Below are 13724 nucleotides of genomic sequence, written 5' to 3'. Positions count from 1 at the left end.
GGCTAGAATGCAATTTAGTAATGGGTATTGAAAAGCTCTTTTATACTGATAATTATACTTAATGATGTAGTCAGGAAGGAATAAGGGAAGAAGATAACAAACAAACAGCCAACCAATATTTAATTTAAACCTATGAAATGCTATGCGATTACTGAGGAGTGATTTACTTCCAATTATATAGTCACCTTTGGAATAGGTGTGAGGTGGTAATGTATGTTTTGTGTATTTGAAGTGGAGAGTTCTATAAATGTTTATTAAGTTTACTTGTTCCGGGTCTGAGTTCAAGTTCTGAATATCCTTGTTAATTTTCTATCTTGTTGATCTATAGAATCGTTAGCTCTTCTTGTTACATTGATCCTTTTGCCATTATGTAATGTCATTCCTCGCCTCTTTTGATCTTTGTTGCTTTAAAGTCTACTTTATCAGAGGCGAGAATTGCATCTCCTGCTTTTTGTTTATTAGTTTATTTTTACTCTCTGTTTGATTGGTAAATCTTCCTCCTTCTCTCTGAGTCTTTGTATATTGTTTCATGTAAGATGGGCCCGGATGCAGCATACCGATGGGTTTTGGCTTTTTATCCATTTAAAATATATATAGGTTTAATACCGGCGTTTGATGCTAGCTGGCTGTTTTGCCCATTAGTTGATGTAAATTTTTTATTGTGTTAAAGTTCTTTGCTTTTTGATGTATTTTTGGAAAGGCTGATATTGGTTGTTCCTTTATATGTATAGTGCTTCTTTCAGAAGCTCTTGTAAAGCAGGCCTGGTGGTGGTGAACTCTCTAAGTACTTGTTTGTTCGCAAAGGATTTAGTTTTTCCTTCGATTATAAAGCTTAGTTTGGCTGGATAGGAAATTCTGGGTTGAAAGTTCTTTTCTTTAAGGATGTTAAATATTGGTCCCCACTCTTTTCTGGCTTGTAGGGTTTCTGCTGAGAGATCTGCTGTAAGTCTGATAGGTTTCCCTTTATGGGTAACCTGAACTTTCTCTCTGGCTGCCCTTAGTATTTTCTCCTTCATTTCAACCCTAATAAATCTGGCGATTATGTGCCTTGGGGTTGGTCTTCTTGAAGACTATCTTTGTGGTGTTCTCTGTATTACCTGGAGTTGAATATTACCCTGCCTTGCCAGGTTGGGAAAATTTTCCTGAATGATATCCTGAAGAGTATTTTCCAACTTGGATTCATTCTCTTCATCACATTCAGGTACACCTATCAAACGTAAATTAGGTCTTTTCACATAGTCCCATATTTCCTGGAGACTTTGCTCATTCCTTTTCATCCTTTTTTCTGCATTCTTGTCTTCTCGTTTCATTTCACTGAGCTGGTCCTCGACTTCTGATATCCTTCCTTCTGCTTGATCAATTCGACTGTTTAAACTTGTGCATGCTTCGCGAAGTTCTCGTGTTGTGTTTTTCAGCTCCATCAATTCACTTATATTCTTCTCTAAATTGTCCATTCTCGTTAACATTTCGTCAAACCTTTTTTCAAGGTTCTTAGTTTCTTTGCATTGGGTTAGAACAAGTTCTTTTAATTCACAGAAGTTTCTTATCACCCACGTTTTGAAACCTGCTTCTGTTATTGGAACACACGTGTAATCTATTAAGCCTTGTTCCGTTACTGATGAGGAATTGCAATCCCCTGTAGAGGGAGAGGCATTCTGATTTTGAGTATTCTCTACCTTTTTACGCTGGTTTCTTCCCTTCATTATATATTTGTCCATCTGTCGTCTTTATAATTACCGGCTTTCTAACTGGGTCTCTGACGTCCAACTTGTTGATTCCCTGCGCCGAGATCTGAGCAATCCACCGAGCCGGCCAAAACAGTGGTGTTAAGATTGATGGTGCTTTTCAGCCCGGGAATCTCCGGACTCTGCACCAAGAACTGGCGTGCTAAGGCACCAGCAAAACCACCACGCCGGCCACAAGAGTCGCCCTGGCGACCCGTGGGGCTCCTCCACTGGGAATCTCCTGGTCCGTGAGCAACAAATATTCGTCTGAAAGTGTGGCGTCCTCTCGTTCTTTGCGCTTTCACTGGGAGGTACGTGCCCGAGCTGCTAATCATCAGCCATCTTGGATCTCTCTCCTGTTGTTTTCTTTTAACATTTATTATTGAGCAATGAATCTTGAAACACCAAAATGCTGCATATTTATTAGGTCAGGAGGTCAAAGAAACAAAAGAAAGGAGTAAACAAAAGTGAAGCATCACTAAGACTATTTCACATCATATTTTTTAATAGAAGACATTAATGAGGAGAAACAATTTTTTGCCTATCTAACTAACAGTTGGTAAAAAAATTTTTAACTAAAATTTAAATTGCATTTTTAAATGCTTTTAGGAAAAGATTTAAGAATGAGCAGAGACTGTTTCTTAAATAACAAATATATCCTGCCAACAGAAAAAAAATCTACAGGGAAAACCAGAATGGATCATCTGCATGCCACATTTACTAGAACAGGGCAGATAAATATGCTTCATCTACCCACTATCATCTGTCTAGATTGAGCTTACAACTTACTTTACTGACGCTCCACTCTTCCTAAGTACTCTCATATTATCATGTTCTGTTCATGCCTCCACAATCCTTAGTGATTGCATTTGCCTGTGTTCTTCTCTGCCACCCAAATTTAAGTAAGGGGCTACATTTTGTTTCAGATAATAGTCCCAACACTAGCACAGTGCTTAGGCACAGGGTAGCCTCCAAAAAAATATGGATTCAAAGGAAGGAGTCAAAATATGACATTTGGCCGGGCGCGGTGGCTCACGCCTATAATCCCAGTACTTTGGGACGCCGAGGTGGGCGGATCACATCAGGAGATAGAGAGCATCCTGGCCAACGTGGTGAAACCCCGTCTCTACTAAAAACACAAAAATTAGCCGGGTGTGGTGGTGCATGCCTGTAGTCCCAGCTACTCGGGAGGCTGAGGCAGGAGAATCCCTTGAACCCGGAGGTGGAGGTTGCAGTGAGCCGAGATCACACTACTGCACTCCAGCCTAGCGACAGAGCCAAGACTCCGTTTCAAAAACTAAACAAAACAAAAGAAAAAGAAAGATGACATTTGGCTCTCTCTCTCTCCTGACAAAGCATCCTCCTGGATTTTAGGGAAAACTACTTGATTATTCCTGATGACACTGTTTAATTCAGAGAAGCAAGGGTAGAGGTGAGGATTGACTAAGGAGTTAGAAGGGCCACAGACTGGATTTGCACTTTCTTCTGAGGATTAGCAGCATTTTGATCCATTCAGAATTAGGAGAAAGCTCTGTGTTTTGCCCATAGTGCAAACTCTTGTACAACAGAGGAACCGGTGCAGTGAGGTAAGAGGATTTTCTAAAGCATTCTCTGCTGAGCCATAGAGATCATCATGCTGTTTCCCTGTTGCCTAAAGGCTGTGATAATTTTTTTTTTCTTTTGTAATACTATCGTGAATGGTATCGTTTTTAAATTTCATTTTCTTTTTCATTTTCCTTCCTTCTTCCTTCCTTCCCTTCCTCCCTTCCTTCCTCTCTCTCTCTCTCTCTCTCTCTCTTTCTTTCTTTTTAGATAGGGTCTCACTCTGTCACCCAGGCTGGAGTGCAGTGGTGTGATCTTACCTCACTGCAACCTCCACCTCCCAGGTTCAACTGATTCTCCCGCCTTGGCCTCCTGAGTAGCTGAGACTACAGAACATGTCACCACGCCCAGCTAATTTTTATATATTTGGGTAGAGATGGGGTTTCACCATGATGGCCAGGCTGGTATCAAACACCTGACCTCAAGTAATCTGCCCTCCTTTTCCTTCCAAAGTGTTAGGATTACAGATGTGAGCCACCACACCAAGCCACTGCACCCAGCCATTTCCAATTGTTTGCTGCTCATATATGGAAATGCAATTTCTCTTGTATTTTGACCATGTATTTGGAAATTAATTCATTAGTTCTAGTACCTGTTTTATACATTGGATTTTCTATCTAGAGTATCATGTTATCTGCAAATGAGACAGTTTTACTTCTTTCTTTCCAATGTTCAGGTCTTTTATTTCTTTTTCTTTCCTTATTACAGTGGCCAGGAATTGCATTATAATAATGAGAAGATGGGACAAAGCAGACATCCTTGCCTTTTCCTGAGCTTAGATAAAGTATACTTTTAGGTATACCACTATATGTGTAATTAAATATGATATTAGTTGTAGTTTCTTCTTGCTGTTCTTTATTACATTAAAAGAGTGCCTTCTCTTCCTGATTTATTAATATATTTTATGATAAATGGGTGCTGATTTAAGCCCAGTACCCAATAATTATCTTTTCTGCTCCTCTCCCTCCTCCCACCCTATCCCATCAAGTAGACCTGGGTGTCTGTTGCTTCCTTTTTTGTGTTCATAAGTGCACTAAGGGATTCTTAAACCAATTTTATTAATCTTTTAAAAAACAACCTTAGTCTTTCTTTCCTGTTTTCTATTTTATTGATTTCTGTTATTTTCTTTTTTATTTTCTTCTAATTACTTTGAGTTTAATTACTTTCTTAGCTTAAGGTAGTCATTTAGATAACTGATTGAACCTTTTTTTGGCATACACATTTAAAGATACATGTTTACTTTAAGCACTACTTCAGCTGTATCCAACACATTGTGATGCACATTTTGATACATATTATCATTCAGTTCAAAATATTTTTAAACTTCCTTTTCTTTGAACCATTGGCTATTTTCCAAATATTTGCACCTTTTTCTGTGTATTTTCTTGTTATTGATTTTTAATTTAATTTATTATACAATTCTGAGACTTATTACATATTCTAGTATATTTTCTATGTTGGAGGTTCCATGTGCACCTGAGAAGTATGTGTGTTACATAGCTGTTTGGTGTAGTGTTAATAACAATAGTGTCAAGCTAGTTAATAGAATTGATGAGATACTCTATTTTCTTACAATTTTTTGTCTACTTCTATCAGTTATTAAGAATGGAGTGTGAAATTTTCCAACTACACTGTAAATATCTTTCTTTAGTTGTGTTAGTTTTTGTTCCATTCATTGTAAAGATTATTATGTATATGTCTTACTCATGAATTGCCTCTTTAATAATTAAATAATGTTTATCTTTAGCTACATATCTGATATTAACATTGTTATTAATGTATTAATATAATAATAACAGCTGTCTTCTCTTTACTGTTTATACAATATAGCTTTTTTCATTCTTTTACTTTCACTGTAATTGTGTATTTGCATGTAATATTCATCTTTTTTAGACAACTTATAGTGGGATCTTCCTTCTTTATGATTTTGAGTGTTAATTTCATTTACATTACATATAATTATTGGTATAATATGTTTTAAGCTGACTATCTTGCAATTTATTTTTCATTCATGATTTTTTTAAGTTAGTCAAATTTTAAATATTACATTTTCTTTATTGTTTTCTTAGCTATATTTCTTTTTTATTTTGCTTTTTATTGATACAGAATGAATATACATATTTTCAGGATACATTGTGATATTTTGATACATTCAGATAATATATAACAATCAATGCAGGATAATTGGAATGTCCACCATCTTAAATATTTATCTTCTTTATGCTGGAAACATTTGAATTATTCTTGAATAGCTGTTTTGAAATATACAACAGATTATTGTTTATTGTAGTCATTCTACTGATTTATGAAACACTAAGTCTTATATTTTATATCTAACTTTATTTTCATACCCATTAATCAGCCACTCTTTTTCCCTCTCTTTCCCCCATTTTTCTAGGCCTCTGGTAACTACCAATCCGCTCTCTATCTTCTAGAAATCCATTTCTTTCCTAGTTTGCACATATGAGTAAGAACATGAGATATTCATCTTTGTGTGACTGGGTTATTTCACTTAACACAATAATCTGTAATTAACACAGACCTCTAGTTAACATAATGACCTACAGCTCCATCCATGTTTCTGCAAATGACAGGAATGTATTCTTTTTATGGCTAAATAACATTGCATTGTGTGTATCAGTAGTCCCCAACTTTTTTGGCACTAGGTACTGGTTTCATGAAAGACAATTTTTCCACGGACTGTGGGGGATGGTTTTGCAATGATTCAAGTGCATTACATTTATTGTGCACTTTATTTCTATTATTATGTTGTAATATATTATGAAATATTACACAGCTCACCATAATGTAAAATCATTGTGAGCCCTGAGCTTGTTTTCCTGCAACTATTAATAAATGGTCCCATCTAAGGGTGATGGGAGACAGTGACATCCAAAGTGTGTTGCTTATGTCCAGTCTAATTCTTAATCTAATTTTGGCTGCTGTCACGGCAGAAGACCCTTCTTCACAAAGATAGGATATTAGAAATGGCTTTTCAGTGCTTTTGTGGCAATCTCAGGATATTCCACCTTGACTTTAATCCAGAACATATGGAGATTTGAAGTTGTCTCAAACATACTTTTAAGGCCACCATCATTTCCCATTTCAACCAGTTGATCATTTTCTAACACGGATAAACTCAATTCAGTTAGTTTATTCACACATGGGTCATGGATCCATTCCTCCCAAGTTCAGGGGTCTTTCATGGTTGGGAAGTAATGCTCAAATTCTTTTGAAAATTGAGATAGATGAACATGCACCAGCTGGGAGAAAGAAGTTTCTTGCTCAGTCTTTTTCAAAATTTCTGCTAATGTTTGAAACATGTCAGAAATCCCAGTGTTCACTTGTCAACCCCATAATTCCAGTTTGACTTTGAATGCAGCCACTTTATCTGCTGACTTGAACACAGTTGTCCTTCTCCCCTGAAGTGACAGATTGAGTTCATTAAGCAGGTTGAATGTGTCACATAAGTAAGCAAGTTTTGCGGCCTATTCTGTGTCACGGAAGTGTACTGCCAGTTGTGACTGTTTTTCTAAAGGAAATCTATGGGACAGCTCTCTTGACTCAGAAACTCTGGCCAGTAATCTAACTTTAGAAAGCCATTTCACTTCTGTGTATAACAGAAGATGTGTGTACTCTGCATCCATCTCCTTGCAGAGCTGTGTGAACAGACATGAGTTAAGGGCATGTACTTTAACATAGTTGGTAATTTTAATCACATCCTGCAAAATGTTTGTTACGTTCAGATGGATATTTTTTGGCTAGCCAGCATTTTTCTGTGGATGATACAGTGTGTAAACTCACATTCAGAAGTGACCCCTTTAACCCAAGTGGTGAAACCACAAAGCTGTCCAGTCATGACAGCGACCATGTCCATGAATATATCAACACAAAATGACCAATTCAGCTTTCCTGATATGTAATCATTCAAATACCTGAATAGTTATGTAGCTGTGGTGTTGGTTGGCAAAAAAAAGTAAACATAACATATCTTCATGCTGCACATCCTCCTAAAAAATATATTGCACGAAAACAATCACTGTTGTTCTGCTGTCAGTATCAGTAGACTTGTCAACCTGGATTGCATACCATGGTGACTCATTAATCCTCTAATAATTGTGCCTCAACATTCTCTGCTATTTCATCAATTTGTTTAGTTATGGTGCTAGCTGAAACAGGAACACATGCCACCTTTTGAACTTCAGCCACTCCTAAAAGTTCATGACAAATGTCCTTAGCAGCAGGCAAAATCAACTCTTCACCAATTGTAAAGAACTTCTTAGCTTTAGCAATGCAGTTAGCCACTAAGAATGATGCTGTTAGTGCAGACACATTTGATGAAGTGGTGGCTTTCAATAACTGCTTCTGTTCTTTGTGTTCACTTCTTTTTTCCTTTTGAAAAACCCTAAAGTGTTGTCTTCTAATTCAGGGTGCTTGGTCCCCATGTGGCAAAGCAGTTTTGGAGACTTCATGGCTTCATTGGATAGCTGATCACCACATATTATACAAAATGGGCTTGGGGAATATGTGGCACCTGTTTCAATAAACCCATAATTTAAGTAAGACTCTTGGTATTTTCTTTTAAATGCAGCTCTTTTTTTGTTGGCAGTCTTAGAGTCTTCTGCTGTCTCATCATTGGGTCTTTTCCCCTTTTTCAAAGAATCTCTCCAGTGACTTTTTTTTTTTTTTTTTTTTTTTACTACTTTTGTCTAGGGTTAACTTGTGGATTTACCAAAACTTGAACTGAGAAAAGTGTGCAGTATGGGAAAGAGGCACGGATGGAAGTGGCAAATAAAATAATGTGCAGACCATGCATGGACTAAAATAAGTGTCAGATTCTGTCTTAAAGCCTCCTACCAGATGCAGCTGTACAATTGAAGTACATCAACTCACTTGCCGCTATAAAGCCTGCCACCAGTTGCAGCTTAATTGTCACTTCCCACTCACTGATAGGGTTTTAATATACATCTATAAGCAATTGATTTATTAAGGTCTCTGTGCAGTCAAACCTCTCTGCTAATGTTAATCTGCATTTGCAACCACTCCCCAGTGCTAGCATCACCACTTCAGCTCCACTGCAGATCATCAGGCAATAGTCTCATATGTAGCATGCAGCCTAGGTCCCTCACATGCACAGTCCACAATAGGGTTCATGCTCCTATGAGAATCTAATGCCTTGGTTGATCTGACAGAAGATGAAGCTCAGGAGGTAATGCGAGTGATAGGGAGTGGCTGTAAATACAGATGAAGCTTTGCTCACTTGCTTGCTGCTTACCTACTGCTGAGCGGCCTGGTTCCTAACAGGCCACAGACCAGTACTGGAGACTGGAGACCCTTGGTGTGTATTTATTTACTACATTTTCTTTATCCATTCATCCATTGATGGGCAGTTAGATGAATTCCATATTTTGGCTATTTTGAACGTTTCAATAAACATGGGAGTGCAGATTTCTCTGATATGTTGATGTTCTTTCTTTTGGATATATACTCAGTAATGAGATAGCTGGATCATATGGTTTTTTGAGAAACCTCCATACTGTTTTCCTAACTGGTTGTATTAATTTACATTCCCAGCAATAGCATACAGGAATTCTCCTTGCTTCACATCTTCACCGGCATTCTTTATTGTTGGTCATTTTGATGAAAGCCATTTTTACTGGGGTGAAATGATGCCTTATTGTGATTTTGATTTGCATTTCTCTGATAATTAGTGATGTTGAGCATTTTTTAATATACCTGTTGGCCATTTGTATGGTTTTTTTTTCCAGAAATGTTTTTTCAGATTGTTTGCCTATTTTTTAGTTGGATTAGTTGCTTTTTCGCTATTGAGTTGTTTGAGTTCCTCATATATTCTGGTTCCTAATCCTATGCCAGATGGATAGATTGAAAATATTTCCTCTGATTTTCTGGGTTATGTCTTCACTTTCTTAATTCTTTCCTTTGCTGCGCATAAGCTATTTAGCTTGATGTAATCCCATTTCTTTATTTTCGCTTTTGTTGTCTCTACTTTTGAGGTCGTACACAAAAACTCTTTGCTCAGACTTGTGTCCTAGAGTATTTCTGCACTGTTTTCTTCCAGTAGTTTATAATTTTAGGTCTTAAAGCCTTTAATCCATTTTGATTTGATTTTTGTACATGGCATGCAAAAATTGTGTATGGCAAGTGATAGGGATATAGTTTAGTTCTTCTGCACATAGTTATCTACTTTTCCCAGCACCATTTATTGAAGAGACTCATTTTTTCCCCAATGCATGTTCTTGGTGCCTTTGTTATAAATTAGTTGGCTGTAAATGGGTAAATTTATTTCTGGGTTCTCTATTTTGTTTCATTGGCCTATGTGTCTGTTTTTATGCTGCTACCATGCTGTTTGGGTTTCTATAACTCTGTATATATTTTAAACTCAAATTCGTGCTATGACTCCAGCTTTGTTCTTTTTGTTCAGGATTGCTTTGGCTCTTCTGGGTCTTCTATGGTTCCATATAAATTTTAGGATATTTTTTCTATTTTTGTGAAGACTGTCATGATATTTTGATAGGGATTATATTGAATCTGTTGAACATTTTGGGTATTATTGGCATTTTAACAGTATCAGTTCTCCCAATCTATGAATACAGAATATCTTTTTAGTTTTTCTGCCCTCTTCTATTACTTTTATAAGAATTTTATAGTTTTATTTGTAGAGACCTTTAACTTCTTTGGTTAAATTTATTCACACGTTATTTTATTTTTTGGTAGTTATTTTAAGTAGGATTGCTTTCCTTTCTTAATTTCTTTTTCAGAGCATTTGCTACTGGCATATACATGTTACTGATTTTTATATGTTTATTTTGTATCCTGATTCTTTACTAAATGTATTAGTTTTCATTCTAACCTTTTATAGCAAAGTCTCTGGGGCTTTTTAAGAATAAAATCAAGTTATCTGTGAATAAGGATAATCTGACTTATTCCTTTCTAACCTGGATGCCATTTATTTCCTTCTTTTCTCTGATGGCTCTGGCCAGGACTTCCAGTATTATGTTGAATAAAAGTGGCTTGCATTGTTCCAGATTTTAGAGGAAAGCCTTCCAGCTATTTCCCATTCAGTATGATGTTAGCTGTGGGTTTGTCACATATGACCTTTATTGTTTTGAGCTATATTTCTTCTATATCCAGTTTGTTCAACATTTTTAGATCTTTCAGATAAATGATGGAGCAGTGAAAAAATAATAGACCAGAATGCCAACAGTGATGATTTTTGAATGGTGACAGTATGTCATGTTCTTTTTTAAATTTTCCAAACAATAGCAAAGGTAAACTTTATTATAAATATATATTTCCCCTTTGTTGTCATATCAAGGCCCCAGACACTTAAAGTATGAAGCAGATATACTTTTTACTTTGCAAGTTCGTGCAAGAAATGTTTCCTTTGAGTCAACTTAATTCATCCAAAGCCCCCTCCCTTCCAGGCTGATGGGAAATTGACTCTTAGTAAATCCTGTAACTGTCTCTTATGATAAAATCCTGCAAAGACCCTGATTGTTGTATAAGCAACATAGCACATGGAAGTCCCATCTTCATTGATACACAGTGGTGACTACTCAACTGACTGGTGTCTAGAAAGACCTGTACCTTGAAGGGGGAGAGATCTCACTATCTTGCCACCTGGCATGTAGAAAATCTTTCCATTTTCTCTGAGGTCCTGCTATTCAGAGAATTTATGGATCTTCTCTGCTTCCTAGTGTGGAGTCAGTTATCATCTCTATACCACTTTCCTCACTCCCCCAAAGGAATGACTTTTCTTCTCTCTCTTTTTTTTTTTTTTTTTTTTGAGTTCTTGTGAGATGATTCCTTTTTTAGTTAAGACAGGAAGAGAGATTGTCTTTGGGCTTCTTATTCCTCCTCCTCCTCTTCCCTTCCTTCTCCTCCTCCTCTTCCTCCTCCTCCTCCTCTTCTTCTTCTCTGCAAATATTCATTTTGTTTTTAATGATGTATAGGCAGTCAAAGTTTTTTGACAGCCAGTGCAGATAAAGGCTCTTTAGCTAGGTGTTGAAGTTGAAAGAAAGTCACAGCCCAGCTGGGAAGACAGGCTACTCATATGGATAATCAGCCAGACAGAGCCAATGTGTAAATGTTAAGTACAAATTGGTGGTGCCGGTTTTGTTGTAATCTCTTCCCAAAGTTTTTTCTACATCTTTTTACTTTTTTTTTTTTTCTTGCATGTCCTTAATCAGTATCTTCCTTTTCCCTCAAATGGAAGCTGACAGATTTCTTCCTTCCTACACAGTTTACACAGTCAGTATGTCAGAAAAGTTTTTGTTTTTCTCACAAAGTAAATTAGAAATTAAAAATGTCAGGTAGACAGATGTGTTAAAAATCCTTGTCAGGTAGAGGAAGAGAGATAAATCAGCATGTATATATACACAGGAAGCACAACAGAATTCAGTTATATTGTGTTTTGGAGAGTATAAATCTCATAAATTGGAGTTCTGAATTACTTCAACAAAATCTTTGCCTTTTCAAAAGATTTCTCAAAAATTACCCCCTTGATTATGGATTATGATTATTTTAGAGATAGGATCTCACTATGTCGCCCAGGCTGGAGTGTGGTGGTCATTCACAAATGCGATCACAGTGCACTGCAGTCTCAAATTTCTGGCCTCAACCTTCCTACCTCAGCCTCCCATTAGCTGGAACTACCTTGTTTGTTTGTTTTTGTTTTTTGTTTTAGAAGCAAATTGCTGTTACAACACAACTGACTTGTTCTCTGATTTCACCCTTTGAGTTTTCAGTTAATAAGTTTTTCTTTCTTCTTTAATATGCCTGCTTTAATGAAAGAAACTTAAGCTTTTCCTATATTAGCTAGCTTGTCCAATACAGTATAATCTTTGTCTAGCTTTCTAAATTATCTCAATGCCAGTTTATTCAAGCCATCAGAAAGAAAAAATATGGAAGAAAAAAAGAATGAAGGAATATTCCTTCATTGCAAATATAACTATTTGCAATGCTCTAATATTGAAAGATTGGAATGAAACATAGAGAAAGCCTTACTGTACCACCTGGCACTTCTTCACATTCACCTTTCTTATGTCTCTTTGTGATCAGTTTGAAGGATTTATTCTTAATATTTCCTATGTTTGAGGTCCCAAGAAACACATGAATAGCATATACAGCATGCATATTGTATTACACATTATTCTTCTGAGTTGAATTTTAGACAATAGAAGCTATTGTGCTGGACATCACAGTTTTAACACCAAGACTTCAGTTTTAGTTCTAATTCTCGCATGTCTCTTGGACAAGTAATGTCGTAGAAGCAACAACTACTCTGTGTTTTAGTTTTCCCCAATGATAAAATAAGGAAAATAATGAAATCTAGTTCCTAGAATGGCAAGGAACACAAGAGGTACTCTAAGTCTCAGAGTCTGTTATGTAGAAAGTACATATTTGCAATTTTTAAATACTTTCATGAATATAAATTAAAAAAGTTTATAGGTTATATATATATCTCAGTTCTGTGTCTGAGGCTATGGGAAGAACCTTTTAAAAATAGCATGGTTCTATGGAGTATTCTCTGCCAGGCATCTGATTTACTTCTAGCATTTATTACTTTTTTAAAAAATGATTTCATTGTGCTAAGAACATCTGACATGAGATCTATCTTCTTAACCAGTTTTTAAGTGTATAATATAGCATTGCTAACTATAGGCGTCTACTTTTTTTTTTCTTTTTTTAGACAGTGTCTTGCTCTGTCACCCAGGCTGGAGTGCAGTGGCACGATCTTGGCTCACTGCAACCTCTGCCTCCTGGGTTCAAGCAATTCTCCTGACTCACTCAGCCTCCTGAGTAGCTGGGATTACAGGTGTGCACCACTAAGCCTGGTTAATTTTTGTATTTTTAGTAGAGACAGGGTTTCACCATGTTGGCCAGGCTGGTCTCGAACTCTTGACCTCAGGCGATCCACCTGCCTAAGCCTCCCAAAGTGCTGGGATTATAGGCATGAGCCGCTGCACTCGGCCACTTCTACCATTTTTTGAATTTGACTTCTGTTCATAAACTATTTGTGATATCTTTTGGTGTTTTCCATCTCAATTACAAATTATCAGCTGCCCTTTGCCACCCATTATATTTTTCCCTTGAATTTGGCATGGGCTGCCCAAGAAAACCAATTGTCTCTTGTCTTCGCACCTTTAGAGGTTACCCTGGCAGTGATATCTAGTATAGTTCGACTGTGCTTCCCAAAGGAGCATGAGAAGTAATTTAAAAGATATTTCAGAGTGAGTGTCAAAGGAAGAAGTATTAGTAAGATAATAGTAATAAAGGTTACTACTTTATAACTCAGTGCTTCTTTACTTAATGAATTTATTACTCTCTTTTTTTTCCAAAGCATAGCAAGTCTCTGAAACTTCTTTAGTAGTAAAA

Source organism: Aotus nancymaae, unplaced genomic scaffold, assembly GCF_030222135.1.
Source record: "Aotus nancymaae isolate 86718 unplaced genomic scaffold, 86718_ANA_hifiasm-v0.15.2.pri h1tg000036l, whole genome shotgun sequence".
Classification (NCBI taxonomy): Eukaryota; Metazoa; Chordata; class Mammalia; order Primates; family Aotidae; genus Aotus; species Aotus nancymaae.
Note: the sequence above shows the minus strand (reverse complement) of the source record.